The sequence below is a fragment of the Crotalus tigris genome, unplaced genomic scaffold (assembly GCF_016545835.1).
Source record: "Crotalus tigris isolate CLP2741 ecotype Arizona unplaced genomic scaffold, ASM1654583v1 scf7180000017636.274692, whole genome shotgun sequence".
Lineage (NCBI taxonomy): Eukaryota > Metazoa > Chordata > Lepidosauria > Squamata > Viperidae > Crotalus > Crotalus tigris.
In genome coordinates this window covers 244,430-250,429 of record NW_024096529.1, presented here as the reverse complement: position 1 = coordinate 250,429, position 6,000 = coordinate 244,430, and positions in this window count along the sequence as shown.

Genomic DNA, 6,000 nt, shown 5'->3' with positions numbered 1-6,000 from the left:
GAAGAGCCCTGTTCCACTGGCATAAATTTGCATATTCAAACAAATTTTTTTTCTTATTTATAACTGTATATTTCTCTCAAATGTTAACCATCCTTAGGTGTAGGGACAGAAATTTGATAAGGCAAACAATTGCTTATTTTATTTATAATGCAGTTTGGCTATAACTGCTAGGTGGGTATCCCAGGAAGACAGTTAAAACGAAATCCAAAAAAGAAATTATTACTCCAGACATGAGAAATAAAACAATTACTGATGAGTCACAGATTTTATGACAGAAATGTGAAAGTCAGTGTGTTCAGCCAACCTCCAGAAACTTACTGCAATAAATCTTCAGCTTAACACATTTGTATGAACTAAGTTGCTAAGACATTTGCACAATGAAATATTACTCAAAATGTCCCACTTTGTGGCTCTTTCACCTTGAATGAACCAAATTCCTTTCACATTATAACATTAGACATGTTGGATCTTATAAATTTGATTTGTTTTGCTTAGTTTATCCCAGATTTAATCTTCTCAGCTCCTGCCTTGGCTTTTAGATTTCTTTTTTTTTCCTTTTGCAACATGTAACTTCTGGTGATTTGAAAGAACAGCGCAATGCTCTTATGCAAGGTGTTGCTTTACAGTATTATAGCTTCTACTAGCATTAATGTGCTGCTGAGTATGAATAAATGTTTTTTCCTCCTCTCTTTCTTACTGTTTGTTAATATTAATACATTAATTAAAAACTCACTGCAGTGATGCTTACCTCAAAGCATCACTCAGATTTCTGCTTTCATTAATTTGTCCTTTTAGAAGCCAGCTTCTCAGATAGGGTGCAGGAGATGTAGAGACACAGCTTTACAAATTGGAACTGAGATTGTGCATTCACTCCAATAACCCCAAGCTTGTGCAATTAAAACAAACTCAATCCCATTAATAAAATCATCTTTGCAAATCCAAGACATTTTCGGTATTATGGGAGGGGCTGAGGAAATGATTGTAATTACAACTTAACCATGTGATTGAACTGAATGAAACTTCAGAATTGCAATACAAGGTGTCTTATAAAAAGAGTATGGTTGTTTAAAAAAATCAAATTGGCTTGCTGGCAGGGGTAATTAAATTAAAAACATTTTCCCCTTAATAATATAGAATAACTAATGAGAAAGTGAGCACCCTGGATCCAGGAGGATGAAAGCTGCCTCTTTTGAAAGCCCCAGTGAATTGGTGTGAAGTGCTGGTCTGTTTATTGTAAATCTTTTCTGTAATGAAAGGTGCTTTGCCTTTCAATTAAGAGAATTACTAAGATCCCAACCCTTTAATGATCAATCTAGACTAAGGACAGAGTTGTTGTTTGCCATTTCTGTTTCCTTTTGACTACTAGGGAAAATGGTAAGAGGTCAATGAAAAGAAGTATCTTCATACATTGTATCTGTGGCTGTTTCTCAGCTGACCTGTTGTAAGTGAAATTGATCTGTGTTTAATAGACAGATGGAAAGTTCCCATTTTTCTTTCTCTCTTGTTCTTTCCTCTCTTCAACAAGTAGTTTAGGTAGAAGTAAGATGCTTTGTTCATGTATTTCTTTAAAAATGCAGCTTTTACTTCAGATCCAGTGAATTCTAGCATTTATTGATAGATGGGCTAAATTTTATCTTTTTGAAACAATGGCGTTACTGTTTTAATGAGCATTAATTTAATGAGATATCCTGCTATTTAAGTAAGTAGATCAATAAGCCTTCAGTATTCTGCATATCTTCCGAAGCATATCCTTTGAGAAGAGCTCCTGCTGAACTCAAGTTTCCAACTGGTGGTGTTCATTCTTTGTTGTTTTCCATGAATCAAAGCACATGTTTTTGTCTTTTTATGTGAATATTTTGTTTCCACTGATGACAGTGATCAAACTTTGGTTTTTTCTAGTTACAATAAAAACAGAATATAAATTTATACCTGATCAATGAAAATTAATTTTAAAAGCAAACATCTTGCTATTTTGAAGTTACTTACCAATTTGTCATGTGTTAATAACCCATTTATTAAATTCTTACATTTACTTTTGAAATTAACACATTGGTTATAAGGTGGAATAGACAAATATGTTCTTTCGTGAGGACTACAATAAGACACTTTATCTCCCGAAGCATTTTCGTTAGAACTGAAGTAGCTCTGCTCTTGGTATTAATAGAGGTGGCGGTGTTGTATTCTGAGGTCTATCATTCATTTTGTCAGCTGATCATTTCTTTGTAACTCAGCTGTTCCACTAAAACACAGTTGCTTTTTCATTTCTTTCTTTCCCTGGAGGAGCATTTCCAGCACTGAATACTTTTTGTTTGCTTATTTTCCTGATGGCTTTGCTGCTGATTGTAAGCTTTGCTTTTGATGAACACCATCATTTCATAAAAATAAAGGGTTATTTTACAAGCTCTGCCCTTTGCAAGAATCTTTTCATCCTCAATTATAACTTATGGGATTGCATCCTAATGTATATTTGAGAAGTTTCACTTTGTTACCATTGCCAAATGTAGCTTAGTTACATTAAGACTCTATTTTCTGAAAAATGTGATTGTAGCATTTTGGAAACTGAACAACTAAGGCTCCCAAAAAATTGTTTAGTTTTTATAAATTGCAAGATACCTCTTTACCATTCTGTGATATAAATTAGCCTGCCTTGCCATCTTTTATAAAATATTTATAGTAATATATGAAATTAGGAGATACCCAGGGTAATTTTGCAACAATTGGGTTTTCCTTTCACAGAAGACAAATAATTTCTAAAGTGAGGGTAGGTCTGGTTCACTGCATATTCAGAATCAAAGTTGTTGCAGTTGTAAAAAGGGAATAAATGTTTATATGGCACAATGACTTTCAATAGAAAGCAAGAATTACTTTCAATCTTATACATGCTCATCTAACAAAAACAGAAATGAAAACCTACGAGGCCGCTTTTGGTTCATAATTTTACCCTAAATGATCTGAGGCACAGCTTTGTTGAAAATCAGTAGAGATCTAGAGATTATGTGTCATCTGTTGGATTAAACTGAACTATATATTTTGCACTCATTATTGTTGGATATCCCCCACAAATTTGACAGTATTTGGGACACAAAAAAAGATAAGAGTATATTTTTGAGGTTCATAATATGTTAATATTCATCACCAATGTTCTCTGTAATATTGAGAGGTCTAATTGGATGGTCTGTCATAGACACAGCCTCTGCTCAGTTGTCTGGACATGTAGAAACAATGAGACATGTATGTACTTTTCCAGTGTCTATACTCTACAGAACTCGAAGTAACCTCATTTTACCACAATAGTATAAATACCATGGCACACAGGACAGTTTCACTCCTCTCTGTTGCTTTCAGATACCAACCCTGCTATAACATAAAGTGTTGTTATATTTTGTGCAATAATACTCAAAATATGCCAGAAGAGGTTCTGTGTTATAAATTAGTTTTAATGAGTACCTAGATCAGGGATAGGCAACCTTGGCTCTTTTATGACTCGTGGACTTCAACTCCCAGAATTCCTGAGCCAGCCATGGGAGTTGAAGTTCACGAGTCATAAAACAGCCAAGGTTTCCTACCCCTGGTCTAGATGTTTATCCTGACTATCAGACATTGCTGCTAGTTCATTTCTGCTTTAAGTTTTCTTAATCGTGATGATGTGACTTGTTACTTAAGTTGGCACATGGCTGGCTCAGGAATTCTGGGAGTTGAAGTCCATGAGTCATAAAAGAGCCAAGGTTGCCTACCCCTGCACTAGACAGTTACTATAGAATATTTTGCATTATGATAGATTTAGTTTCTTTTCTTTAATGTTTTTTTATGTTTTAGACACTTGGTTTTCTATATATTTCGCAACTCAGTCTCCTCAAAGAAATCAGATTTACATATTGGAACATCATCTTGAATGGGTTGCTGATGATCACAAGTAGTTCAGTCTAAAATTAAGAGAATCAATTTTGTTTGCATTTAAGTCGGTATTAATAGTGTAAGAAAACACTAACATAAGAGATGATATAGGCAGTAAAGTAAAATCATAACTCTGTCGTAAAAGTTATCCTGAAAATAGGAAAAGTTAAGAGCAGCAATACTGTGATATGAAATGTTGTGATAGGTAAAACTGTGCTATATTCCTTTCACAAGTATTTAGTCAAAATGAACAAACCTAATAATTGAAGCTAGCTCTGAATATTAATGTCATTGTACTGATTATATTAAATATAGCAGCACATTACAAAATACTGTGATTTTTATTGTTTCTCAAAACTCAGACATAAGGAAAATGGAAATTAAATGAACATAAGATTGCAAATAGTATCTTACAAGTTAACTGCTATAAACCACCCCATCATTTATATGATATTTTAAGATTACCTTTATGGTTCAGACATTGAATGATAATCATAGATAGTTGCTAGTATCCTTTGATGGAACCAGGGCAGTCATCCCTACAAATGTGCATCCTGGATCCAGTCTCCAGTTCCAGTTTTCAGTGCAGTCTTCAATCCACTTGTTCGATTATTCGTGTTGAGTTCCATTTTTTTCTGATTAGTAGCCTCATTACATGATCATTCTCACAAGCTATAGTTTCCTGGTACTCTTTTCAGAGAAACACTATGGCAGGTAATCAGCAGAATGTCCAAGAGGACCAATCTGTCTAACTCCCAGCTAATAGTGATCTGATTTCCTCTTATTGAGATCCCAATACTAAGATATAATTGGGTATCCATGAAAGGAACAAAAGAGTTCAATCCTTGACTTCCTTTTGTGATTTTTCTCAACTGCTTTTTTTACTCTCGTCAAGATGAGGCTTTGGACAAAAAGAGCACAGATCAATTTAGCCCTCTAAATAAGACCTCTAGTTTCAGCATAAAAGAGCAACAATTCTATTGTAAACATAGTTCTCATCTGTTTAAGTTAGTGCTGGCATCTCCTAGAGTTTTGTTGACTGTGTCATGTTAAGAGAAGAAGAAAAAAATGGTTCATTTGAGAAGATGGGATATAGTTGGCCAAATTCTTTTCCCTAGGTATAATCACTTCCTACAAGTGTTGTTTGTTCTAGAATACATTGTGTGCATATAGGAATACAGGTAATTCCATGGGTATGAAGGTTTATTTACCGAATTTTCACAAAAACAAATTTATTGCACAAAGGGTACTTATGTTAGAAATTCCAAACTGCAACCAAAAAGAGGCCTCTGTAGCCACGTGACTTGAATTCAGTCACTGCTTCAGCGGTGGCCATTTTTAACTCTGTAACTTGCCTGTGCTGTTCACGTTACGAATACAATTTCCTGAAGCAGGAAGGGTGGTTGTTGTTGTTTTTTGTACCTGGTCACATGACAAATAAGAGCCAATGGTTTTTGCAGCCAGCGCTGAGGGACTATACTTCTCTAAGTATTTTAATTTTTTTTGTTACTTTATAGTGCTTGCAAATAAACTGTGGCAACAAAGGTCATAAAATGGAGCAAAATTCACTTAACAATTGTCTCACTTAGCAACATAAATTTTAGACTCAATTGTGGTTGTATGCTGAAGACTCCCTGTAATTCCTCTAAATAGCTTACATGAGACTTTTGAAATTAGACCAAGAGTGATAATGGTTCATGGGTCCAGGTTGCCCACCCTTTCATTGAAAGAGTGTAAACTTTTTTTACTTCTTTATTTCACACTACAGTTACCTCCCTTTCAAAGAACTATAAATAAAACCATGCTGAAATATAATGTTGCTATATCTTATCTAAATTTTCTTGCTTGCTTATTTCTATAGGCAATATTATTGATATCATTGCTCTTAGGAAAACCTCACTGCTTTGCAAGTAATTTTCTGTTCCACGAGCTGAATGCCAATCTCACTATTATGGTTTTTTAACATCACTGAATGCTGCTATTTTATGTCTGTGGGAGTGAAAATGAAAATGGCAGATTTATGACAACATGATTCATTGACTCTACCCACATGAATATCATTTGTGTCATATTCCATCTTCTTGTCTTGTGGCAAGTTGAATTTTT